Source organism: Sapajus apella, unplaced genomic scaffold (assembly GCF_009761245.1).
Source record: "Sapajus apella isolate SASKATOON/1434 unplaced genomic scaffold, GSC_monkey_1.0 scaffold168, whole genome shotgun sequence".
In the NCBI taxonomy this organism is placed as follows: Eukaryota; Metazoa; Chordata; class Mammalia; order Primates; family Cebidae; genus Sapajus; species Sapajus apella.
The window spans coordinates 445,799-472,147 of record NW_022437108.1 but is presented as its reverse complement, the minus strand read 5'-3'; the positions used below and the strand labels follow the sequence as shown (position 1 = coordinate 472,147).

The 26,349-nt window shown below is 40.1% G+C and overlaps 2 protein-coding genes across 4 annotated transcripts in view; one reads left to right on the top strand and one right to left on the bottom strand.

Annotated features, from left to right (window-relative positions):
* PEAK1 (pseudopodium enriched atypical kinase 1) overlaps nucleotides 1-7,928 on the bottom strand; it is a 293,556-nt gene extending 285,628 nt beyond the window's left edge. For both annotated transcript variants that reach the window (XM_032267330.1, XM_032267332.1), the window contains exon 1: nucleotides 7,758-7,928. The gene's annotated coding sequence lies outside the window, so the exon portion shown is untranslated. The remainder of the gene's footprint in view (nucleotides 1-7,757) is intronic.
* Nucleotides 7,929-8,152: 224 nt separating this feature from the next.
* The window catches only part of HMG20A (high mobility group 20A), a 69,336-nt gene continuing 51,139 nt past the window's right edge, over nucleotides 8,153-26,349 (top strand). The window contains exons 1-2 of one of the 2 annotated variants that reach the window (XM_032267294.1): nucleotides 8,153-8,765; nucleotides 13,191-13,288. The gene's annotated coding sequence lies outside the window, so the exon portion shown is untranslated. The remainder of the gene's footprint in view (nucleotides 8,766-13,190; nucleotides 13,289-26,349) is intronic. The other variant, XM_032267293.1, reaches the window with a different exon arrangement.

Genomic DNA, 26,349 nt, shown 5'->3' with positions numbered 1-26,349 from the left:
GACAGGAAAATAAACAAGATGAACCTGAAGCACGAGGTAGTGCCAGAGAGTAAAGAAGTGTGTGCATACATACACATAAAAAAAGAATAGAAATATGCCAAAGTATACCTAAAAGAGCTCCCAGGGCCCAAAGCTGGAATAATTTGGGCAGTAAAATAAGACTAGCATTTAATTCTAATACTAAGAATGAAATAAATATCTATGGATTTGAATGGAAATAAATGATTAGATAGATGAGAAGGGACAAACCTTCCTTACAGAAGAATTCCAATTAATAAATGTAGAAAGAATGAGGAAAATTTTAAAAAGTATCTTCAGAACCCGTAGCAATAATTGCTGCAGGCAAGATCTATTAATGAACGCTAAAATTAGTGAGCAGAAACAGGATACTGGCAAAGCCTCAAAGTAGCTCCCTCAAAATATTTTCCAATTACTGTGGTGGTTTTAATAGATGTCCACAAATTCTTTTATACTTCTCTCTCCAGGAGGTGGAGTTTAATTCCCATCCCCTTAAGTGTGGGCTACACTTAATAACCTGCTTCTAGTGCATGGACTATGGGAAAGGAAAAATATAACTTTACAGTGAACAAACCTGGCAGAAACCACCTTAACAGAGTGATCGCAAGTGATAAATTATTTGATATCATGTACCTCCTGTATGAAATAATAAGGGCACTTCACCTCTATGGTACTCTCCCCCAAAATCCATAACCCCAATCTAATCATGAGAAAACATCAGACAAACCTAAATTGAGGAACATTCTACAAAACACCTGTGTCAAGATTATAACAGATAAGACCAAGAATCTGCCACACATTGGAAGAGACAAAGGAGACAACTAAAGCAATGTAGCAATATGGTTTAGATAACAGAATGGAAAAAGGATATTAGGAAAAACTGGTAAAATATATAAGACGTCTAAAGTTTGGTTGAAGCATTGTACCCATACAAATTTCTTAGCTTGATAAATGTACCGTGGTTATGTAGAATGTTAACATTAGAGGAACCCAGGTGAAGAGTATATAGCAGCAGATTTTCTGTTTGGTTTTTTGAGATAGAGTCTTACTTTGTTGCCCGGACTGGGATGCAGTGGTGCAATAATGGCTCACTACAGCCTCTACCACCCAGGCTCAAGTGATCCCCTCACCTCAGCCTCCCAAGTAGCTGGGCCCACAGGCATGTGCCACCATGCCCGGCTAATTTATTGTTTTTAAAGATGAGGTCTCCCTATGTTGCCTAGGCTGGTCTGGAACTCCTAGACTCAGACAACTTTCCCACTTCAGCCTCCCATAGCCCTGGGATTATAGGAATAAGCCACCACACCTGGCCTGCATATTCTTTCTTTCTTTTCTTTATTTTTGGAGACAGAGTCTTGCTCTGTCACCCAGGCTGGAGCGCAGTAGTGCAATCACACAGTTCACTGCAGATTCGACCTCCCAGGCTCAAGCAATCCTCCCACCTTAGTGTCCTGAGTAGGTGGGACTACAGGTGTGCACCACCATGCCCAGCTAATTTTTTGTATTTTTTTTTTTGTAAGATACGAGATTTCACCATGTTGCCCAGACTCATCTTGAAGTCCTGACCTCAACCCACCTTGGCCTCCCAAAGTGCTGAGATTACAGGCGTGAATCACTATGCCAAGCCCTATTACTGTATTTTTTATCTTATCCTCCAACTTGAAAACAACATGGTTTGGAGAAGAAAGAATGGGCTTTGAATCCTGGTTCCATCAATTGACAGTGTGTGTCTGAATATGTTATTTAACCTCTCTAATCCTCAGTTTCTTCATCTGAAGGAGAGTAAAGGAAAGAATATAAGGTAAATAACAACACTGCTGAGTTAGCGTTAGGATCAGAATTAGGTATTAAAGTGTCTAGCATACAAGAGGTAATCCATAAATAGAAGCTATTATTATTGCTCTTCATTTGCTCTTCAGCTTCACACTGACCTCTAGCATCTCATGCTCCTCATTTTCTCCTAATCGGATCACCTCCTTCAAGGTGTCCAGCTCATGATCCAAGGACTCCACAGTTCTTCAGTAGAGCTGCAACACTCAATTTCATTAATTCCCTCAACCAACTGTCCTTCAGATATCTATACCAAACAGATATCTACAAAGCAGGGGATAACAACCTGGGCAGGATTTAAACCCGAGTTGTTCATCTTACAAACAAGGAAAGTAACAGTAGTAATATGTAACTCATAAGGTTCTCATGAGTATTAAACAGTTTCTTCAGATAGTCTCATCACGCACACTGCTGGAGAAAAATCAACCATGGAAATTGGTACTGCTATAAATGTGAGGTCCACAATCTGAAATAAACAGGTTCTCAATGCTGATTAACAATCTTTCTCCAGTTTCCTAGTCATGTGTCTGTCTGTCTACCTCTCTCTCCTTACCTCCACCCCCATCCCCTCTAGCCACTCCCTTGGAAGCTGTTTAGAGTATGTATAAACTATAGACTGTCTTTTTTTTTTTTTTTTTTTTCATTCCTTTCACAGGGGTGGATTAATTTTACCTTACTTTTTTGTCTGTTTTTTAAGAGATGGAGGTCTCGTTATGTTGCCCAGGCTGGTTTTGAAGTCCTGGATTCAAGTGATCCTCCTGCCTCAGCCTCCTGAGTAGATGGGAGTACAGGAATATGCCACAGCACTTGGCCTCACATACACTGCTTAAGATCCCCTATTCTACCACGTTCCCTTCACTCTTTGCAGATGATCAAAAATTACAGAAGACAGGGTATCAACTCTTCCTTCCTGCCCTGTCAGTTATAAACTTATTTACACTGCCATTCATCTCCTTCCTTTCCGCTCACTGGAAAAGTGAGACTACCTTCTACTCAAGGGCAATTTCTCCACCTAGGCCCTGGATCCCATTCCTTCCTATTACCTTCAAATCCTTGCCTCCACCACCAGCCAGTCTCCTACCCCCATCAAACACACATATATACACCCTTCTTCCGTTTTTCCTCTCCATTGGCTCTTTCCAGGTTCACATTAAGCATGTCCAAGATTCTCTTTGTAAAAAAGGCAAACTTCTCTAAATCCCAAGCATCTCCTCCTACTTACAGACTGCTTCAGCTCCTCTGTTGAAAACATTGTATCCCTCTCAATTAGCTACACTTACAGTTGTCATTCACTTTTCAACACCCACCCCCATGCAATACAATGTAGCTGAGTGCTCTAGCTGAAGTTACAAAAGACATCTTAATCACCAAATCTCAGAGACTTTATTCAGTCTCCATCTTACTTGTCCTTTTGGAGGCAGGATACAGGGTTGATCGCTCTTAGTCCTTGAAATATTCTCCCTCAGCTTCCATGACAAATCTGTTTCCTTTTTTCATCTTTGGTATGTCTGGCACAGATGGTTGGCTTCTCTTCAGCTGCTTGCCCAATCGACTCAGCAGATCACAACAGAAATGTGGGAATCATTCAAAATCTTCAATCTTGTTCAATTCTATAATCTAAATAGATTTATCCTGTCCCGTTAATACTGCTTCCTAAATCTCTCATATAGCCACTCCCTTTTTACTCTTCATTTCTCACCAGGAGTAGCTTCCTAACTGGTCCTTGCTTCCAGTTTTGTCCCCCTCTAATTCAACATTCACTTCACTGTCAAAATGACAGGTCTAAAATACAAATCTGAGTCTACCACAGCAAAGCTTTGCTTAAAAAATTAAGCAAAGCTTAATTTTTTCCCACCACTAAATCCCCACAACCTTCGGAATTAAGTTAAAGTTCCTTCACTTGGTTCACAAGACAATCATTGATTTGGCTTATTACTTCATCCACCCCTGTTCTAAAGCTGTGCTGTTGCTGTCCACTCACCTGGGGCAACGGAGTATGTGAATGTAGTTGTCCAAATTGAGATGTGCTATAAGTGTAAACTACACAACAGATTCTAAAGACAATATAAAATTATGCACTGGATTCTGAAGACAGTATGAAATGGAAATGCCATATTTCAATATTACTTTTTATACTGAATGCATATTAAAATGATATTTTGATATACTGAGTTAAATTACATTATTAAAATTCATTTCACTTTTTACTTTTTAAAACGTGGTTACTAGAAAATTTCCAATTGTATGCATGACTTCTATTTGTGGCTTGTATTAAATTTCTATAGGGCAGCACTAGTATAATATGTACTTTTCCTCTTTCTGGAACTAGTTAACTCTTACCTGTTATTCAAGATTAGCTCAGGTAACACTCTAGGATGCATTCTAGACACCCTTCCCCCATCCCCCCAACTCTGAGTCAGCTACCCCTCCTCTGTGCTTCCATCCATAGGAATGTGTGCACACCCCTGTCATACTATAATTATTGGTTATCACCTATCTTCTCTTCCTCAACTGTAAGCTCCTTGCAAAAAGGGATCTTACATTCTATAATACTCAGGTCCTACCTACCACCATGCCTGGCACTTAAAAGGTACTCAAGGCCAGGCTCGGTGGCTCACGCCTGTAATCCCAGCACTTTGAGAGGCAGATCATGAGGTCAAGAAAGTGAGATCATCCTGGCCAACATGGTGAAACCCCATCTCTACCAAAAATACAAAAATTGGCCAGGCGCAGTGGCTGACACCTGTAATCCCAGCACTTTGGGAGGCCGAGGCGGGTGGATCACGAGGTCAATAGATGGACACCATCCTGGCCAACATGGTGAAGCCCAGTCTCTACTAAAAATACAAAAAATTAGCTGGGCGTGGTGGGGCACACCTGTAGTCCCAGCTGCTCAGGAGGCTGAGGCAGGAGAATCACTTGAACCCGGGAGACAGAGGTTCCAGTGAGCCAAGATTGCACCACTACATTCCAGCCTGGCAACTGAGTAAGACTCCATCTCAAAAAAAAAAAAAAAAAAAAAAAAATTAGCTGGGCATGGTGGTGGGCACTTGTAGCCCCAGCTACACAAGAGACTGAGGAAGGAGAACTGCTTGAACCCAGGAGGCGGAGGTCGCAGTAAGCCAAGATCACACCACTGGACTCCAGTGTGAGTGACAGAGCGAGACTCCATCTCAAAAAAAAAAAAAAGTACTCAAACATTTGTCAAACAAATGTAAACTATGCCTGGCCTGAAGGTTACTAGAATTTCTACTTCCCGCAGGAAAACAAACCAGCCTTGAGGGAGCCTAAGCTGTACCAGGAGCTTTAGTAATGAAAGGACTGGGAAGGACAGTGTGTGTGTGTTTGTGGGGGTGGAGGGAAGAGGGGCAGGGGTGGAATCACAGTAAAGAGATCAGCAAATGACAGAATAAAGCTCATCATACACATCTGCCTCTTACAGTGAAAACAGAAATTTGCAACATTGATATGGAGCCTTGAACTCATACTTGGCATGCCAGGGGCCAGTTTGGTTCCTAAATTACTTAAACAACCCATCCAACAAAAGGGTATGATTTGGCAGGTATCAACACAAACGGCCAGGGCCCAGCACCTGTTCTACTTAAACAGCACATCAGTACAGTTAAAAACAACAACAAATCTCTCGCATGAAGCAAATGCTAATCTCATGATGCTTCACCATGGAGCAATTTAGAGGAGTTATTATATGAAATGTGCCAAAGCATGAATTTATAGCGATGCTTATTTGCAAATATGGTTGGCATTGCTAGATGCTGAAAAACATGTATGCAAATCAGCAAATAAAAGTTTTTAAGCCCTCAGACTTAAATATTTACATTACCATAAATGTACAAAGATAAATGTTTATATGAGTACACGTATAACGCATTCCAGGAACACATTTTTTAATGTGATTGTCAGGAAACAGTTATGAAGTGGCATCATTTCTTTATGGGCCTTCAGGGTAGACCCTTAAAAATGAATTTTTGAATGTTAATAGGCTACAAACATTATTGTGGAAATTTCTGTACACTATCAACTGGATAAAGCGAATAGTTGTGGAAGCATAATAGTTCAAAGTGATCTTTTCATTTTCTTTCGCCAAAACACTTCTCTTCCAACCCTAGAACACAGCCTCACCTAAATTTTGGGCCCTAAACGGAGGCGGGGGTGAGGGGTAGTGAGGGAAGAAGGAACACACATTAAAAAGCCTTAAAGAAAAGAATTTGACGTTTTTTCCCACATAATATAGTCATGTTAGAGATTCCAAAATAAAGACATGATAAAATATTTCTCTTTCTCTCTCTGACAGCAATGAAAAGGATATGTTTGTTTTTTCACATAGTTTGTGAGTTGGTCATATCCAATACTCACTAGCAATGCTATTAATTCTACGTCCATTGTTAACTGTTCATCTCTGGACTGAGGCTACAACCCTCATCTTTGAAGCCAAGTAACTGTACCATATCTGCCATTATAGTTTACTAAACAAGTCGCCAAAGAGAAGTGCCAGGCAAGTCAGAAAGTAATTAGGGTCGTCAGTGAACTGAGCTATCTAGAAATGCTCTGAGATTACAGGAGAAGCCATCATGAAGTGAGTATCCAAGGTTGCTCATGGAAAGTTTCACCCCTGTGGATAATTCGCGTTTTTCACTTTCACACTGCAGAGAGCAATATGGGTTCTCTGACTACACACATCACTACATCACTTCATTTATCAGGGAAAAAAAAGACGCTGTGGCTGAACAAAAATCAGTAGGTAGGCCCCAAAACAGAATCCTCAAGGCAATCCCAATTCAGGTGAAAGGCTGTTCACGTACATCACCCAATGACCTAAAAATAGTCTTTTACGTAAGTCTGTAAGTATTTAATTCAATGTATGATCTTACCACATTCAATAGAGACAAACACATACATACATACATATATATATATATATACACACACATATGAATTAGCTTTTCTATAGCAAGGCCAATAAAGATGAAATCATAGTTTTCCTCTAACTCATCCCTACCCGCTCAACGCCAGCCTTCCAATAACTCCATTCCACAGCTCGCAAATTCCTGAACTTGGATCTTTAAAAAACAAGGAATCGCAAAAAGTAACATTTAACAGGCCGGAGGCAGGCGAGGGAGGAGGGTCCCTCGCGGTGCTCTCAGCAATCTTTAACGTAGCCAAAGGAGGAAAAAACGAAATCAAGTTCCCAGACGGATGGTGCATGCGACGAAGGGGGAGGGGGCAGACGCGGTTCAGACGGCAAGTCCCCATCGAGGGACCAAAGAAAAGTTGCAAGAACGGATGAGTCAAAGGACAGAGAGGAAACCAGCCGAGCAGCCGAAGCACTCACAACCCCCAAACGACCCCGCCAGCCCACACGTTCGCAGGCTCCGCAGCCGCGGCGCGAAGGGAGCAGGCAGGGAGCCACCCGGCTCCGTCCCGACTCGGCCGGCGAGGCTGCGCCGATGCTCGCGGGTGTGGGGCGGGCTGCCCGTGCGGACCCAGCAGGAACCAGGGCAGCCCTTCCTGCCCCGGCCTCCCCGCGTCCAGCTCCTCCAGGCTTCACGGTCCCCCGCAGCCTCCCAGCCGCGCCCGGGGGCGTCCCTCGCGGCGGGTCCCAACTTTCCTTCCTCTGGGGGCCGCGGCGCTCCCGGGGCCGCCGCCGAGGGAGGGGGCAGGGGCGGCGGGGGGCGCGCGGCACCGGCAGGGCGCGGGGGTGGCCGGGGAGCGAGAGCCCGCGCCAGGCGGGACGCACCGGCCGCCGGAGCCCCGGCGGCGGCGCCACCCCGACCCCGCGCCGGGCCGCCCCGCCCGGATTCCCCCGGGTCAGCGCCCGGGGGAACCTGGTCCCACCGCCGGCGCGCGAGGAGAACGGAACCCGGGGACGGGCTCAGCCGGGCCGCTGTTACCTGAGGGGCTTACACGCCGCCGCGGCGACCACCATCGCCGTCCGTCCCGTCCCGTTCCCGGTGACCACGGCCGCCGCCGCCGCCGAGCAACTGACACTGACTAACAACAACTAACTAACTACTCGCCGCGGCCGAGTCCACCGCGCGCTCCCGGCCGCTCGCCGCCCGCCCAGCCCACCAGCCTGCCCGCCTCCTCCCGGCCCCGCGCGCCGCCCCTCCGCGCGCGCCCTCGCTCGCCCGCCGCGCTCCCAGAGCCGTGACCACGCGCGCGCGCACGGGCCCCTGCAGTCTCCCAGGCCTCCCTCAGCCCAGCGGGAGGAGTCGCCTCCAGGCCCCTCCTCCCTGTGGTCCAACCTCCCGAGGACTAGACCTAAATGGTGGCTGATTGGCTGCGGAGGGCGGGGCCAAGGCAAGGGGCGGGCTACCGAGACCTTGAGCCCGCGTGAGGGAAAATTTGGGTTCGCTTAAGCGTCAGAGAAAAAGAGCAGGGAAGTCTGCGCCCATTTGGGCGTTAGAGCCCGCTAGGTCAGCCGTCATCGAATACAGAATATGTTTTCGAAGACACTAGTACATAGTCATGACCAATTTCAGTCCCTCTACTTTCTGCGGGCCTTCGCAATTAAAAAAAAAAAAAAAAAAAACTACATCTCCCAGAAACCTCCACGAAAATAAGGCTCACCTTGCGTAACCACGTAGTCCTTCGCCGCATTGGGGCAAAATAATCCCTTCATTTTTCTGAAGGTACCGTGGATAATATTTCATTTTTCTCCTCGCCGGAGCAATTGTAAATGTTATGCGTTAAGAGGAATTACCTGTGGGAAGGTGGTTAAGCGATCAGGTAAAGAGAAGGAAAGGACACCAAAATAAAGTGCTGCGGAAGAATTTTTGTCCAGCTGTGAGATGACGAGTGCGTGGAGTGAAGGCGATTGAGAGGGGCTGAGGGAATTGTCCTCTGTGCGAGGGACTTTCTTTAGGCCCCAGGCCCCTTCCTGCCCCTGTCGTCAGCAGGTCAGTAAGCAAGGCGAGCTTGGGGGTGGCTCCACTCGAGATTCCCTTCACCCCTTGAAGAGCACCCCTCTTTTGGTGGTGGTATTGGTTTGTCTTGGTTGGAGGCCGGCTGAATGGGGGCGCCTCAACTTCCGGTTGGGGGAGGGGAGGAAGGCCGTCCTGGGGGAGGGGGGACACCCTCACTTCCTGTGGGGGGGTGGTAGTGGTTTGGGGGTGTCCAACCCACTTTCAGTGCTGGTGAGGGCTTGAAAAGGCGGTGCTTGGTGCCATTCGCGGAGACCATATCTTGCAACTTTGGGGTTGTGTTTTATGTGAAAAGTTAGGTTATTCCAAGTTGTGGTGAGCACCAACCTGCAGTCAGAATTTATGAGTTTGTTTCTACGTGGAAGAGGGAACATTTCCTCCCGAACAAAATTGTCTCAGTGCTTTTTTCAAAGAAATCAAAAGCCCCGGTTAGAATTCTCTACTTACCTCTGCCAGACGACCTATCTTGTTGTGTGACTGATGAATTGCCAATTCTGCACCCGAACTCAAGTCCAGCCTTGACTGGGTGAAGTGTGGTGCCCATTGCCTTGACATGCAACAGGAAATCTAGCTCCTCTTTTTTTAAGGAGAGAACTTATTAGTTAGGGGACTGAATATTTTACGTAAAATCTGGGGCATTTTCATTAGCAGAATGAAAGTATCACACTGAAGTACTCAAATTTGATGTTACCTTAACTGATAAAATTGACATCATAAATTCTTAGGCCTGCTGATTTGGGGCTGTAGCCTGTTGATTTGCCCGGTGCCTGAGAACACCTTCCTCAGGTGTTCTTTCTTTCTTTTTTTTGGAGACAGTTTTGCTCTTGTTACCCAGGCTGGAGTACCAGCTCACTGCAACCTCCGCCTTCCGGATTCAAGTAATACTCCTGCCTCAGCCTCCCGAATAGTTGAGATTGCAGGCGCCCGCCACCACTCTCGGCTAATTTTTTGGCATTTTTAGTAGAGATGGGGTTTAACCACGTTGGCCAGGCTGGTCTTGAACTTCTGACCTCAGGTGATCTGCCCGCCTCAGCCTACCAAAGTGCTGAGATTACAGGCGTGAGCCAGCGCGGCCTAAAAATTCTTATTAGTTTACACGTAATGTTTGTGAAAGTTGTATTTTCTTCCATTTTCCTCCTTTGTAATTTAATTCCTCACTGATTTTTAAATGGTATCTGTCCTGGGTTTTTTGTTTGTTTGTTTGTTTGTTTGTTTGTTTTGAGACAGAGTTTCGCTTTTGTTGCCCAGGCTGGAGTGCAATGGGGGTGATCTCGGCTCACCGCAACCTCCGCCTCCTGGGTTCGAGTGATTCTCCTGCATCAGCCTCCCGAGTAGCTGGGATTAACAGGCATGCGCTACCATGGCCGGCTAATTTTGAAATTTTAGTAGAGACGGGATTTCTCCATGTTGGTCAGGGCGGTCTCTAACTCTGGACCTTAGGTGACCTGCCCGCCTAGGCCTCCCATAGTGCTGGGATTACAGACGTGATCCACCGCGCCCGGCCCGGTATCTGTCCTTTGTGGTTTTGAAGTATGGCGCAAGGGTCATGAGACTCAACTCAGATTCTAAAGAGGAAAAAGTTGGCTCACAAAGGGCAAAAGATCAATAAGAACTTTCTGGCTTTCAAGATCTCATTTTTTTAAAATAGAAACTATATGTGAGGTGGTAATAAACACTCAATAATTTTGATTCCTTGGCTTCTGTTGTCAATTAATACTTTGAGGGGTGTGTGTCTGCGTACTGAGGGAATCAATTTGAAGCTTTGTCAAATTTGAATAATGTTAGTAATTTTAGAATATAAGTGAACCTAGAACTGTATCGTCTTTTGAGAATTTTTGAAATAATAAGGCCTGTGTACTTTTTCTTTTGGGATTGCACTTAATCTAGCCTCAGAATCTGCAATTATTTTAATTCTATAATAGTTCTTTTAAAAAGCTTTTGGTTTAGAGTTCATTAGAAAATGTGTTTTAAACCAAATATTACAGTTAAGGAAAAAACCTAGGTTTTAACCTTCTGTGGTCACTTTTTAAAAAAAGTCTGAGACCTTAAAATCAAGTATGATTTATATTTTGGAAGACCACACAATTGCTGCAGTAGTTGACTGAAAAAGCAAGACAAAACATTGTCTATGTAGTTATTAATTGGTTTGGAACATGTAGACTGCCCCAAGTAAGTATTAATTGATTGAAGAAAAATTGGGCCAGGCAGTGGCTCATGCCTATAATCTCAGCACTTTGGGAGACGAAGGCGGGCTGATTGCCTGAGCTCAGTAGTTCGAGAACAGCCTGGGCAACACAGTGAAACCCCATCTCAGCTAGAATACAGAAACATTAGCCAGGCATGGTGGCATGCACCTGTAGTCCCAGGCACTTGGGAGGCTGAGACAGAATTGCCTGAATCTGAGAGGCCGAGGTTGCAGTAGGCCGAGGTGGTGCCACTGCATTCCAGCCTGGGCAACAGAACTAGACTCCATCTCAAAAAAAAAAAAAGAAAAGAAAAAGAAAAAGTGTTCACTATCTTCTACATTAATAGAATATAGAAGAAAATATAATATGGTCACCCTGACAAATGAAACTGTAGGGTCAAGAATTATTGAAGTATGGAAAGATCGTAGAACTAAATGAAAAAAATGGAGACTATCATGTTAAAATATTGATTGAGGTAGAGTAATACTGCCTTTTGGAAACTGTCTTTATTAAATCGCTCTTTATGATATTCCATGGAAGAAATACAGTATAATAGAAATAAGAAAAATTGCTGCAGCTGAAAGACTTGAGCAGCTTGAAGAACTGTCTGTTTAGAAGAAAGCAATATATAAAGTACATATCTGAAAGAAGGTATTTATTGATAAGTGGCAGTTATTCATTGGTTCCATCAAAGAAGAAATACTAGAAAAGATTGTGAAAAATAGGGAAAGTATATACAGCCTGTTTTTTGTGTTTTTTTTTTTTTAATGTTTCTTTGGAAAGACTTGCTGTCCTCCAAGGTTTTTGTTTTTGTTTTTGCTTGTTTTCCTTAATGCCCTTTGTACAATTTTCTTTGCATGTTTAAAAGAAATATAGTATCAAAATTTTTTAAATTAAGATTTTTGTACATGTACTGTTTGTTACTTCAAGTTAGTGAATTTGAGATTTCATTCCGTTACTTGCCATCTGTATAATAAAGAAATTGTCAAATTTTTTTCAAGCACTTGGATTATATAACCATTTTCTTTTTCAAAGACAGTAATTGGATACACTGCTCACAGCAGCTTGAAATATTAAAACCATAGGTCACAATTCTGGATTCCATCTGACTGAAATTCGATTGTTCACAGAGATGTTATACATAATGCAGAAGTGTCTTTTCATTCTTTCATCTGCTTTTCTTTGTAAAATCAGGCTAATGTATTGCAACTATTGCTTTTTTTTTGTTTGTTGTTTTGGTGGTGGTTTGTTTTTGTTGTTGTTTTTGCCATGGGGTTGAGGATTAAAGGAAGTATCTTAAGAACTTGAATGGTTTTTCAGCTTCATTGCTCTGCTGTCTTTATTTCAGAGCAATGACGCTCTGAAATATTCAAGGGTATTCAAATGAGAATACCCCTAATATGACTTTTCATTATTTCAGCAAAAGTTTAGAGTACAGCAAAAAGTTTAGAGTACTGTGTGCCAGTCACTGTTCTCAGGACTTTGAATGCAGTAAATACAGCCAAATGTTGATATTCTCTTGTAGCTTACTCTCTAGTTTACGAATTAAAACTGGAATTTTACTCTTTTGGTATTCCTAAATAAGATCTATGTTATGATCCTTGTTCAAACTGGGTAAAGAAGCAGCCCTAAACTTGATCTCTCCTGGTCTTAAACTTTAAGGCATTCTAAACCCAGATTTGAATTGTCAGACTAATTTTTCTCCAGACTGTAGAAGCCCCCGTGTTAAATATTCAGCCCCTTTCATTGAAATATGTATCATGATCCTACCACTCTAGCTTCCTTTGTATTGTGAAAACAAATACGAGGGAACAATAGGGAACATACAGGATCAGATAGGCCCAAAATCAACACTGGTCTCTACATTTTACCAGCTGAGCTTACTAGCTTGGTAACCATGAGCAATTAATTTGACCTCCCGAAGCCTCGGTTTTCCTAAATCCAAATGGGGCTGTTTGGTGGAACCAGAATGTTATATGTAAATCTCCTGGTCCAGTGCCTGGTGCTAGAAGCTTCATTAATTTAGTTATCTTTTCCCCAGTGTTGCTTCTGCTATTCTAGCTATTGTGATTTGCCCACATGTCTTATTTAAGCTTTACAGTTCCCCCACAGTACGGAATGCAGCGGTAGACTGATTGAGCTTCAGCCGTGTCCCCCTGTCAGCATGCTCACATAGTTGTCAAGATTTAATTTCTTTTTTTCCTTTTCCTTGTAGGAAGGAGAAATCACTAATTTCTATGATTAGAAGATATACAAAATAGAAAAGTTTCAAGAAAAAATTAAGGAATCTTAATCGTGGCACAAATCACCAAGGTAATTTGAATTGTTACAGGTAGACTTTCAACTCATTCTCCTAAACCTATTTAAATACTAAGCCCAACAATGAAGACCTTTCACACTGTAATCATACCCCTTGTTACCCATCTATACATCCAAACAAGATAGCCTCTGGAGCATCATTAAAAATAAAAAAAAAATATATATATATATATATATGTATATATTTTAAAATTATATATTTTTATATATTTAAATATATATATTTTAAAATATATTTATATATTTTAAAATATGTATATTTATATATTTTTTAAATTTATATGTGTGTGTGTGTGTGTATATATATATATATATATATATATATGCTGTACCCAGCGTTAGTGTCTCTGCTCATGCTGTCCTCTTCCTGAAACACTCTTTTTTCCTAGGAATTCCCATCTATCAACATGCCACCTTCTTTCAGGTCATTTCTCAAGTACCACCTTTAAGAAGTATTTTCTGATATCCCTCCTCTTCTACTCTCTCCCAAACTATGCATGTTCAGTCCATTAACTTTCCAGAGCATTATACCTTTCTTACAGCATTTACTCTCCAGTGCTCCTCTTGCTTGTTTTTACTGTCATTATTGTTGTATGTAGAGTTTATGTCTTCCCATAAAAGGCCGCATACTATATGTTATTTCTGTCTGTGCTGTCATACCTGGCACAAGGCCATTCACATCATAGGTATTCAGTAAATATTGGGGGAGGTAAGCTGGCTCTTGGAGTATGATGAAACTAATCAATAACTTTTGTCCATGATTATGCCCAGCATCAGCACAATGGCTACCATACATTAGACACTCAAATATCTATAAAATGAAAGAGGGAATAGTAAGTCATCATTCTCTCATTTGGGAGCTTCTTAGGGTGTCAGATAAGCATACATTAAGCACCCATTATATAATTGGAGCTGTGAGAACTGAGAACTCTGCTCCTGAATTTAATTGGAAAAAAAGTCAATTGTTACTAATATCTGCAGACTTTGAAGATGGTAGGTGTTTGAGTAGGGATGGCATGGAGAGCTCAGTATAGAGTTGTTTGCATTGTGAGAGATATCCTCTGCCAGCTAAATGCAGAAATCAAATAGATTTTGATATCAAGTATTTGGACACTTAACTTGTATTTCCACTCCTAGATATGTACCCAAGAGAACTGAAAACATGTTCACACAAAAACTTGCACACAAATATTTATAGCAGCCTTATTTGTAAAAGGCAAACTCAAATGTCCACCAATTATTGGATGACTAAACAAAATGTGATAGAGCCATACAGTGGAATATTATTCAGCAACAAAAAGAAACTAGCAATACCTGCTGTAACATGGATAAAACTTGAAAATATTGAAGTGAAAGAAGCCACACGCAAAAGGTGACATTTGTGTGATTCCATTTATTTGAGATGTCTAGATTAGGAAAAACTAATAGAGACAGAAAGTACATTAGTAGATGGGAATGGGAATGACTGCTTTGGAAGTGATAAAAATGTGCTGGAATTAGATAGTGGTGGTGGCTGCATAACCTTATAGACTAAAATATCTTGTATACTAATATACAGTTGACACCTGAACAATGAGGGGGTTAGGGGTACTAACCCCTGTGTTGTCGAAAATCCATGTATAACTTTGACTCCCTCAAAAATTAGCTACTTAAATAGCCTACTGTTGACTGGAAGCCTTACCAATAGCATGAATAGTTGATTAACACATGTTTTGTATGTTACATGTACTGTGTACTATATTCTTACAATAAAATAAGCTAGAGAAAAAAAATTAAGAAAATCATAAGGAAGAAAAAATATGTTTACTAATTTTTGTTCATTAAGTAGAAGTGGATTATCATAAAGATATTCATCCTTGTCTTTACATTGAGTAGGCTGAGAAGGAGGAAGAGGAAGGGTTGGTCTTACTGCCTCAGGTGGCGGAGGCCAAAGAAAATCAGCATATAAGTGGACTCAGGCAGTTCAACCCATGTCATTCAAGGGTCAACTGAATTGTACACTAAAGGGGTCAGTTTCATGGTATGTGACTTATATCTAAAAAGAAAGAGAGAGATACTTAGACTTGAAGAATAGAGAATTTTGAATGGGGCCAAAAGAAAGAAGCAAGAGGTGTGAAAGCAAGGAAATGATTATTCTTTCTCAGATCCTAGAGAGAAATATGAGCAGCTAGGTACAGGGCTAAAGGTATGTTAAGGATCAGGTGAGGATGGATATGAGGATAGCTTCTGGATTTTTGTCTTAATGTACAAGGGGCTGAGATAAATGCTTAGATTACAAAGTTATTAGCAAAAGAGAAAGGCGTCTTATGACCTTGAAGGAAGCTTCAGATTTCTTCTTGATTAGGTCACGGATGTGGTATATGGTCTTTTTGGTTTCTGTGTTATGGTCAGGTGAGTTTAGAGAGTGGAAGTATTCTAAGGTAAGGAATCTAGTAGCAATCAAAACAAAGTTACTGGGAAAGATGGGAGACCAGAGATTATACAAAGATGTTAGAATTTGATTCTGAAGCTCTCCCCAGATAATGAAAATAGATAAATCTTAATGAGAAGGAACCAAGGGCAGTGATTTGGAGAAGTCAGTACAAATAAAGGTATTCATTTGAAGAAATATTTGAGTGCCTTTTATGTGCCAGGCACTATTAAATAAAACTATAGCTATTTTCCTTATTTGACTTTTTTTCTGAAGATAAAATCTTATGAGTGTGATTAATGGTTATATGAGCACGGGTATTTTATAGTTTTAGATATGATACCTACATTTCCCTAAAAGATTGTACTGAGTTTTGATGATACCAGTAATGTATAAGGATGTTGTTTTCACCACAATTTTACCAGCAAAATTTTTTGGCTAATTGAACAGGCATAAAATTATTCTTCTCTTTGCATTTGCATACCATGGAACCTGCATCTGTTGGAATATGAAGGAATTCAGGCCCCTTATATGTGTTCCTCCATATGGCTTCTTTAAAGGATATGGATTTTTGAGGACCCTAGAAATCAAAATTCTCTAATTTTATTCAGCTCAAAAAATACTTTTATTCAGTGCTGCTGTCCTTATTTTCTAAATAATATTCACATTTAGACCACATTGAGCCATAATTCCAATTTCCACTTGACAAACATTTTTTTAGTATTATATTAGGTACTACATTATTATCTTAATTCTAATAATTTGGCATTTGTCCATATGAGAAAAATGAGGTTTAGAGAGATTAGGTCACTTACCCAAAAATCATTTAACCAGTAAGTGGCAGAGGCAGGATTTGAGTGCAGATCCTCTCAGGCCAGTGATTATTCTCATACTCCATGATCCCTCAGTGTCACCACTAAAATTTACTGGAAGATAATGGAAATTGGAAAATAAATCTGAACTGGAACTTGGACAATCAAGCACTGACTTACTTGTGTACATAATGAAGCATTTAGCAGATATATTATTTATTGTTTTGTTTTGTTTTTACTGGGGAGGCTATAGTACATAAAGAGTGAAAAATCTTGGTCTAGTTAAACCCACATTTTCAAGGCCTTCTGTGTTCTCCCTGATGATCAGGTACGTACTAGCCCAAAATCTGTGATGGTAACGAAGGAGGAGGAAGGCAGTGGTAGCAAAGCAACTGCCTCTGGGTATACACAGTAAGATTTATGTGATTGTAGAAAGAGCAGGCAAATGGCATGGCCTTCAGAGAATCCCACAAAGTAACCTTTTAGAATAGTAACTTAAAGTCTGACATAAGATTCATAACAAGATATTCACGACAAGATAAGATATTCAAAGCATAGCATCAAAAGGGGAGAAATTCCCTCATTTTTATTCAAGTATGGTATACTCACAAAACAAATTTAATATCAGGAATATAAAACAAGAGATACCAGGTTCCAGTTCTGGCTTTAGTCAAATATTATAAAATTTAATCCCAATTTATAAGTAAAGCAATTCAAGGCCCAAGATTACACACCAAATAAGTGGACTCTAGGCCAGTGCAGTGGTTCCTATAATCCCAACATTTTGGGAAACCAAGGCAAAAGGATTACCTTAGCCCAGGAGTTTGATACCAGCTTGGGCAAAATAGTGAGATACTATGTCTACAAAAAGTAAAAGATAGCCAGGCATGGCGGTACATACATGTGTTCACAGTTACTCAGCAGGCTAAGGCCAGAGGATCGCTTAAGGCTAGGAGTCCAAGGCCATGAGCTGTTATCAGGCCACTACACTCCAACCTGGGTGACAGAGCAAGACTCTGTCTGAAAAAAAAGGAGTGGGGCGACCTCTAGAACATGGGCCTTTAATCTGTGTGGTTGTTTTGTAATTTATTTGTATAATTTTTAAATAATTTAATATGTTGGCCAGGCACAGTGACTCACATCTATAATCTCAACACTTTGTGAGGCTGAGACAGGAGGATTGCTTCAGTCCAGGAGTTTGAGACTAACCTAGGCAACATTGCAAGACCCCATCTCTGTTACAACATATAATAATAATGTATTATGAGTTTGTTTTGTTTTGTTCTTGAGACAGAGCCTTGCTGTGTCCCCCAGGCTGAAGTGCAGTGGTGCTAGCGGGCTCATGCAATTCTTCTGCCTTAGCTTCCCGAGTGAGTAGCTGGGATTACAGGTGCCTGCCTGCTTCAAAAGAAATGGTATCTAGCACTCTATTTTTTCTTTTCCAGCCTCAAAATTCATATCTCCTTTTTTCCCTCCATCCACATGTCCTTCATTCCTATACTCCATAGCTTTAATTCCTATTCCCTTGACACAAACCTTCATTTTTGTTGCTGGTAGCATGATAGTTACCATAACTTTTTGGCTTAATAATACTAGCAGTTATATCAATGAACAATAAAATGTTCATACTCTTGAGCCACTAATTCCACATATAGACTTTATTCTGAGGAAATATTTTAAATAAGAAAAATAGTTAAAGGCACAAAATGTTCATAGCACTGATATCTATACTGTCAAAAAAATTAAAACCTTCTAAATATTCAACAATATTATAATGCTTAAGCAAATTATTGCCTATCTACTCAGTGGGCTGTAAGACATTTATTTTTCACAATAGTGTCTTCAAGAATACATTGAAAGGATGTTGTAAGAATGCTTTTGCAAAAATGAAAAGAAGAAACATAAATCAGAAGAAAACAAAGTCAAAAAACTAATGTGATTGGTGTCTTATTTCTGAAGCATTTTTATTTTCTATATAATAATAATTTACATTTATTGACCACTTACTGGTGTCAGGAACAATACTCAAGCAACATTATAGAAGCAGCATTGTATAGTTATTGAAAACTAGTGTTCAAAAGTCAAATCTTAGCTTCATCACTTACTAATATGTGACCTTGAAAAGGAAATGGAAGAGAACTATGTCTACATTAAATTATTAAATCTATATAAAGTATTTGGCATATAGCAAACCCTCAGTAAGAATGTTTTTATCAGGTATTTTATAAATATGTCTCATTTAATCTTCACATCCTCACAATAACCTCATTAGATAGTGGTATGTCCATTTTACGTGAAAGAAAATTGAAACTCCAAATGTTTAAATACTCTAGGTTAAATAACTTGCCAAATCACTTAACTAATAAGCGGCAGAGTTTTGAGTCAGAGCCCAAGCTGTGATTTCCACTTATGACTCTTGAGAGATGAGGTTGCTGCAGACTAATGCTTTTGCTAAGAACAGGAAAGACGAGGTTTCAAAAGAAAAGTGAAGGCATCAGAGACCTGCTGAGGCATCCAGGACTTAAGAAACCACAGTCATAGATCCAAAGGAACATCAGAGAAGTGGGCTGATGTTCTATGCTTCTCTTTTTTCTTAGGAATTTGCTAATTCATAGAGCATGACAAGATGCTATGAAACTTAGCAGAGGGTTTCTTCTAAAAGCAGAGAAGCTGATATTTTTATGGGGCTGAGCAGACAAAAATTGGATTTTAGAGATCCCGAGGTAGCTAATACTTGGGTCAGGATCCCTAGAGAAGGATGGCACCAAGAAAGTATTTTTTAAAACTTGTTTTCCCCTCACAGTGTCTGCAACACAGGGTCTAGAACTGTAAGAAAATTAACTTGTATAGCTTTAAGCCAGTAGTTTTAGGTAACTTGTTAGAGCAACAATATGAAACTATTACAGAGACCTGGAGAAATGGTGAAGTCGTCTATGGAGAGAAAGTTAGAAGCAGTAATATTTTAAGAGACAGTGATTGAGAATTTTCCAAAACCGATGACAGATATCAAGCCGTGGATTTGAAAAGTGCAAGAAACCCCAAGCAGAATAAATACAAAAGGAGTACCACACTTTCATGCTTTATAGTAAAAGTAAAACTACTGAAAGTAACCAAAGAAGAAAAGATACATTATTTTCAAAGGAACTGACATCTGACTTATCAAAAGAAATAATAGGAGCCAGAAAAGAGTACAATGCTATATATATTGCTTTTACCTACTTGGTTTATTTATTTACTTTTCTTTTTTTTTTTTTTTTTTTTAGACAGAGTCTCGCTCTGTCACCCAGGCTGGAGTGTAGTGGCACAATCTCAGCTCACTACAACCTCTGCCTCCTTGGTTCAAGTGATTCTCCTGTCTCAGCCTTCCAAGTAGCTGGGATTACAGGCGTGTGCCACCATGCCCAGCATATTTTTGTATTTTTAGTAGAGATAGGGTTTCACCATGTTGGCCAGGCTGGTCTCGAACTCCTGACCTCAGGTGATCTACCTGCCTCAGCCTCCCAAAGTGCTAGGATTACAGGCGTGAACCACCATGCCTGGCTGCTTTTTTTTTTTTTTTTAGTTGACAAAAATTATATATATTTATCATGTACAGCATGATGTTTTGAAATATGCATACATTGTGGAATTGCTAAATTGAGCAAATTAACATATGTATTACCTCACACAATTTATGTGGTCAGAACACTAAACATCTACTCTCTTAGCAATTTTCAAGAATATAATATATCGCTATTAACTATAGTCAACATGTTGTACAGTAGATATCTCAAACTTATTCCTCCCGTCAAACTGAAATTTTGTGTCCCTTGACCAACATCTTCCCGGCCCCACCCCACCCCTGGTAACTACCATTCTACTCTCTACTTCCATGAGTTCAGGTTTTCTAGATTCCACATATGAGATCATGTGTTATTTGTCAGTGCCAGGCTAATTTCACTTAACAGATAGGCCCTCCAGGTTCATTCATTTTGTTGCAAATAACAGGATTTCCTTCTTTTAAAAAAAAAAAAAAAAAAGCTGAATAGTATTCCATTGTGTATATACAGGGTATACCACATTTTCTGTGTTCATCTGTTGATGGATACTGAGGCTGATTCCATATCTTGGCTATTGTGAATAATGTGGCAATAACCCTGAGAGTGCAGATATCTTTTCAACATAGTGATTTTGTTTCCTTTGGATATATTCTCAGAGAATGCAACCTTTAAGGTGCTTAAAGAAAATAACTGCCAATCTAGAATGACGATGGCAATTAGAATGCATTTGCAACAGAATGATAATGAAAATATGTATGAATCAGTTAAAGCTATACTCAATGAAAAATTTACAGCCTTAAATGAATATATTAGAATAGAAAAAGATAAAAAAATTAGTTCTCTAAATACCCATCAAGGTAGGAAAAGAACAGCAAATTAAACCTGAAGTAAGTAGAAGAATGGAAATAATAAAAAATAGAAATTAATTAAACAGGAAACAAATTGTCAGTAGGAAATAATAAGACCAAAAGTTGGTTCTTTGAAAAGATTAGTAAAATGTATAGATCTCTAGCAATATTGATAAAGAAAAAAGTAACATAAATTGCCAATATCAGGAATGAAAAGGAAACATTTCTTTACAGATTTTGTAGATGTCCAAAAAGTAGAGATGTTATGAACAAATTTATATAGACAAATTTGAAATTTTAGATGAAATGGACAAATTGTTAAATACACTTTATTAAAATTGGCATATAAAAAAATTTACATGTGAAGAAATAGAGTATCTGAACACTGTTTTTAATCTATTAAATAAATCAAATTCGTTATTTAAAATTTTAGCTGGTCTTGGTGGCTCATTCCTGTAACATCAGCACTTTGGGAGGCCAACACTGGAGAATTATTTAAGGCCAGAAGTTCAAGATCCTGTCTCTACAAGAAAATTTTTTAAGAACTAAGCAGGCATGGTGGTATGCAACTATAGTCCTAGTTACTCAGAAGGTGAGAGGATTGCTTGAGCCTATGAATTTGAGGTTACAGTGGGCTGTGATTGTGCCACTGCTCTCCAGCCTAGGTGACAGAGTGAGACCCTGTCTCTTAAAAAAAAAAAAAAATTTTTTTACAAAGAAAACCAAAAACCAGGTCTACATGACTTCACTGGTGAATTCTTACAAATATTTAAAGAAGAAATAACCCCAGTGTTATTCAAACTGTTCCATAGAATGCAAGTTGTTTTATGAGATCATCTAAGCTTTAATGCCAAGACCTGGCAGCGATTTTTGAGAGAAGATATTTACAGAGCAGTCTCTTTTGTGAACCTAAATGTGTTACTTGGGAATATAGGAACTCTAAATCTATAGACAAACTATTAGAATTAATAAACAAACTTATACAAGCAACCAACAGAAAGTGAAGTTTTTAAAATACCATTTACAATAGAATCAAACAAATCAAACTTAAGTCTTGTAAGATCTTTACAAAGAAAATTATAAAACACAGAAATAAGATATAATATATAGTCATAGATTGGAAGACTCGATAATGTAAAGATATCACTTCCCAAATTGATCTATAGATTAAATGTAATCCTAATATAAAATCCCAGGTGATTTGTTTACATGATGGAAGGAAGGACTAACAAGTTGATTCCAAAATTCACATAGACGTGGAAAGGGCTAAGTAAGAGTCAAGACAGTCTTGAAGAACAAAGTGGGAAGACTTTATCAGATAACAGGGTTTATTATAGACCCTATAAAGCTATAAAGCTACAGTAATTACAGTGTGGTAATGGTGCAAGGATAGACAGATCTGTGGAACAGAATTGAGAGCTCAGAAACAATCCCCTACGTATATAATTAACTTATGACAACAGAAGCATGCACTACAGTAGAGGAGGGAGGGATTTTTCATTGAATGGTGCCTGGTTGTGTGTGGAAGTGGCCGGGAATGAACCTTGGACCCCTTACCTCACAACATATACAAAAATCAGTTATTGTTGGATTATAGAACTAAATGTGAAAGGTAAAAATTTAAGGAGAAACTGGAAAACACCTTTATGATCTTGGAGTAGGTAATGATCCAAGAAGGTAGAAGATTGAATAAATTGGAGTTTGTTAAATTAAGAACTTCTCTTCATCAAAACACATTATTATGAGAGTGAAAAGACTAGTTGCAGAGTGAGAATACATATTTGTAATACCTGTATGTAACAAGGGACTTGTAAAGCTTTTGCAGATCGATAGGAAAAAACAAATAATCAAATTTCAAATAGGACAAAATGCTTCAATAGGCACTCCACAAAAGAAACTATCCAAAGGCCAGTGTGCATCCAGCGATTATATTTGCATCAAATAAGTGCAAATTAAAGCACAATGAGATACGTGAGCCCTCTCAATATCTTGAGACCTCTCACCACATCCCCACTGAAATGGCTAAAATTAAACAGGTTGACAATATCAAGTATTGATGATGTGGAGACACTGAAACTCGTATGTTTCTGGTAGGTGTCTATATTTTTACAGCCATTTTGGAAATCATTTTGGCTGTATATTCCAAAAGGTGATCATACAGATACCCTCTGATGCAGCTGTTCCTAGGTATACACCCAACAGAAATTTATACGTATCTTCACCAAAACATGCAAATGGACAAGAACGTTTGTAGTAGCATTATTCTTAATAGATCAAGTGTCTATCAAAATAGAATGAGGAAACAAATGTTTCTTATAACAACATGGGTGATCACTAAGCATAATATTGAGCAAAAGAAGCCAGATAAGCGCATGTAAGTACAAATAAGTACATAGTATATGAATAAAGTTCAAAAACAAGCAGAACAAATCTCAGAAGTCATAGTAATTACCTTTACGGGGGGCTTGTAATACTCTGGTTATTCTGATAGGGCTACAGGCGATACACTCTGTGGAAAGTTGTCAAGCTGTACACTTACAATTGGTATAATTTTTGTTTTATAGTCTATTTAGTATTTATTTATTTATTTTGGAGGCAGTCTTTGTCACCCAGGCTGGAGTGCAGCAGTGCAGTCTTGGCTCACTGCAGCCTCCGCCTTCTGGGCTCAAGTGATTCTCCTGCATAAGCCTCCCAAGTAGCCAAGACTACAGATGCACCACCACACCTGGCTAAATTTTTTTGGGTTTTTTTGTTTGTTTGTTTTAGTAGAGATGGGGTTTCACCATGTTGGCCAGGCTGCTCTCAAACTCCTGACCTCAAGTGATCCGCCTGCCTTGGCCTCCCAAAGTGCTAGGAGTACAGGTGTGAGCCACCACACCCAGCCATTTGTTTTATACTTTAAGTTTACTTATACTCTCTACTCCCCCAATGATTTGAAGGACTATATTATTTTTCTCTACGTTCCCTGTACACAAACCATGTAAGTGGTATGCTCCTTCCCCCACCACTCCATCCAAAGGGCTCTAATATGTCCCTAATAACTTCCATGTTGTCAAAAAACTTGGGCATCTTTTACATTCCAATTTAATCTCAGTAACACGTAGGCGCATCTTTTTTTTTTCTTGAAATAGTCTGACACCACGCATTTCTGGGTCTCAGCCTCCCTGTGTTCTTGTCCTCTTTCCAGTTTTCTCCCCTGTTCATCTTCTAACTGTTGAGTTCCTGAAGACACAATTCTAACTCCTTTTAACCTGTTGACTCTCCCTGGGTTATACCTTACGTTCATGCTTTAAAATACTATCTACTATACTTCCTGGACACTCCTAAACTCCTGTCTCCATCCCAGACTTCTCTTCTGTATACAGAGTACAACTTGATATATTATCTCAAAGACATCTTAAAATGAACATGTCTAATCTTAATGCTTTTTCTAGTTCTACATCTCAAAGTGTTCCTTAACTCCATAAATGACAACTCAGTCTACTACTTTCTTGGTTAAAAATCTTGGGCTCATTCTTGAGACCTCTTACTACTACCCTTACCCACTCAACACCCACACTTAACACACATCTGTATCCAGACAACTGCAAGATTCTATTGATTCTACCTCCTAAATATATCTCGGATCCACCCTCTTTGCTACATGTCTCCACCGTTGTTACCCTCTTCTCAGCCACCGTCATGCTATGGTAGACTGGTGGACTATTGCAGTAACTTCCCTACTGATCTTTGTAGATCCATTCTTTTTTTTACTCCCAGGGCGGAGAGTCTTGCTCTGTCACCCAGACTGGAGTTCAGTGGCTTCTTCTTGGTTCACTGCAACCTCTGCTTCCCGGGCTTAAGCAATTTTCATGCACCACCATGCCCAGCTAATTTTTGTATTTTTAGTAGAGACGGGGTCTCACCATGTTGGCCAGCCTTGTCTCAAACTCCCAATCTCAAGTGATCTACCTGTCTCAACCTCCCAAAGTGCTGGGATTCAGGTGCAAGCCACCATGCCTGGCCTCTAGATCCATTCTTACACATCCATTCTTTACACAGGAGACAGAATGATCTTTTAGAAAGCAAAAATGTCACATCATGCTCCTCCTTAAAATCCTTCAGAGGTTTACTCTTGTACTTTGGGGGAAAACCCAGATTTCTGACATAGCCCCATATCTGTTCAGGATTTGGTTCCTGTCTACCTGTCTTTGTTCTTTCCTCTCTGGCTCATTTTTCTGCAGCCCACAAGCCTTCTTTCACTCCCTCCAAAGCATCAAGTTCTCTCTTGCCTCTGGGCCTAGTAAGCTAGTTCTTCAATATGTAATGCACTTACGTAACATTTATCGCCCAGGCTATGTGTTACTTCTTCAAAGAGGTCTCCTGTCTAAATGAAATCTCCCATTATTCTATAGCTTTCTGTTCTTTTCCTTCATAGCATTTTAAACAAATTTAAAGTTTATTTATTGGTATATTTGCTGAATGTCTTTCACCTCAAACTGTAGTTTTTCATGAGGGCAGAGACAATTTGCTCACCATTGTATTGCTGGTATCTTAACCATGTACCTGGTACATATTATTGAAAATACGTAATAAATAAGAAAATATATCGTGCCATCCTAGGTAAACTATAAGTAGGGAACTACTTCCTAGGTGTGTCCTGTGCGCTAAAAGCATGAAGGAGTTGCCTGTTTCCTCTGGTTTGGTACTTTATTTTTTAAAAATTGCTCTCTGAGAAAGGCACCAAGTCATCATTGTACTTACTGCATGGAGACAAGTTTTTGATGATTAGTCAGTCTTCTCAGTGCTAACCTAAATTGGCAGTGTGTACAGATTTTATTTAAGCACCCACAGAGGTATACACCTGCCACAGTTTTTAGATTGAAACTCCTTTTTTCTTTTCTTTTTTTTTTTTTTTTTGAGACAGACTTTTACTCTTGCCCAGGCTGGAGTGCAATGGTACAACCTCGGTTCACTGCAACTTTCGCCTCCCAGGTTCAAGCAATTCTCTACCTCAGCATGCTGAGTATCTGGGATTACAGGCACATGCCACCATGCCCACCTAAGTTTTGTATTTTTTTAGTAGAGGCAGGGTTTCACCATGTTGGTCAGGCTGGCCTCGAACTCCTGACCTGAGATGATCCACCCACCTGGGCCTCCCAGGGTGCTGGGATTATAGGCTGAGCCACCACACCCGGCCCTAGATTGAAACTCTTTGAAAGTAAAGGTAGAGAGTTCTCAGTAGCAGTCTTGAGTAAATAACTTGTCTTTTTTAGAACTGCAATTTTGTTCATTTTTTTTGAAACAGGCTCTCTCTCTGTGGCCTAGGCTGGAGTGTAATGGCATGATCACTCACTGCAGCCTTGAACTCCTAGGCACTTCAGCCTCCCAAATGGCTTGGACTGCAAGCACATACCACCATACCTAGCTAGGTTTTTAATTTTTTTTTTTTTAAGACAGGATCTTG